This window comes from Echinops telfairi, unplaced genomic scaffold (assembly GCF_000313985.2).
Source record: "Echinops telfairi isolate 266 unplaced genomic scaffold, ASM31398v2 ScPeMD7_7412;HRSCAF=8450, whole genome shotgun sequence".
In the NCBI taxonomy this organism is placed as follows: Eukaryota; Metazoa; Chordata; class Mammalia; order Afrosoricida; family Tenrecidae; genus Echinops; species Echinops telfairi.
The window spans coordinates 14828873-14830116 of record NW_022111312.1 but is presented as its reverse complement, the minus strand read 5'-3'; the positions used below and the strand labels follow the sequence as shown (position 1 = coordinate 14830116).

At 44.5% G+C, this 1244-nt stretch overlaps 1 non-coding gene across 1 annotated transcript; it reads left to right on the top strand.

The window, feature by feature from the left end:
* The first annotated feature begins 657 nt into the window (after positions 1-657).
* Positions 658-729, top strand: TRNAD-GUC. The gene has a single exon. It is a non-coding gene; the product is annotated as a tRNA-Asp (tRNA).
* Positions 730-1244: the final 515 nt, after the last annotated feature.

Below are 1244 nucleotides of genomic sequence, written 5' to 3'. Positions count from 1 at the left end.
TATACATGAAGCTGGAAGAAAGACGGGGCTTTAGACTCCCTTACAAGAGTTACGTCTCGGCAACCCACAGGGCAGCAGCTCTAGACCGGCATCCACTCGGTAGCAGTGCGTGACGTGTGAAGCTAACTCTGCAATAAATAGGGATTTCACTGCATTTAAATAAACTTCAAAGGGTATGGAAACTCCCTTTGGGAGGGATCTTTAGCAAGGACAAGTTTGGCCAGGTTGCATCCATTGTATTTCGTAAATGCCTAGCTATGCTCATATATACTTGTATCCATGCATTTGCGTTGTCCAAAACTCAAACGCACTTCCACTGCGTCGATGCCTACGCACAGCGACCCTATGGGGCCGAGTAAACATGCCCCTATGCGTTCCCGTGACTAACTTTAAGGGAGTAGAATGCCTTATCTGTCTCCCCTTACATGCCTGCAAGTGCAGATAGATGTGCTAGAAATTGATCATTAATGTTTGCTCTGTAATTATTAGTTTCTGTTCTTTAAACTTTCGCGATTACATCAAGGACCGAGCAGGAAACCTCCTTTCCTTAAAATCAGAGTTTTCATTTTTTGTAAAAGAACTAGAGGGCGGGTCACCGTGCTAGGGAACGCCTATCTTCCTTGAAGGACTCGCTTGCAGGGTGACTAACAACGCCAGTCCTCGTTAGTATAGTGGTGAGTATCCCCGCCTGTCACGCGGGAGACCGGGGTTCGATTCCCCGACGGGGAGGCCGTGAACATTTTCTTTTTCCCAAAGCGTTCTTTTTTGCCTTTCTCTTTTTTTTTTTTTTTAATTAAATAATCAATTTTATTAGGGACTCATACAACTCATCACAATTCGTACATACGTCATTTCGTCATTTGTGTCCAGCACATTAGTACATATGTTGACTTCATCGTTCTCACAACTCCCGCTTTCCACTTGAGCCCTTGGTGTCAGCTCATTTTACCCCCTCCCTCCCCGTTCCCCCCCTGAACCCTTGGTAATTTATAAATATTATTATTTTATCATATCTTACACTATCCGACATCTCTCTCACCCACTTCTTTGCTGTCCATCCCCCAAGGAGGAGGCCATATGTAGACCTTGTCATCTGTTCCCCCTTTCTCCCTCCTTCTTTTTTTTTTAAAGTACAATTCTCATTAAGTTTTATAGCATTCAGTTACTTTTGCTTAGAAGAATTACAGAGTGGAGACCCAAAGCCCATTTGTAGGCCACTGGAGATCCCCTTGCAGAGGGGTCTC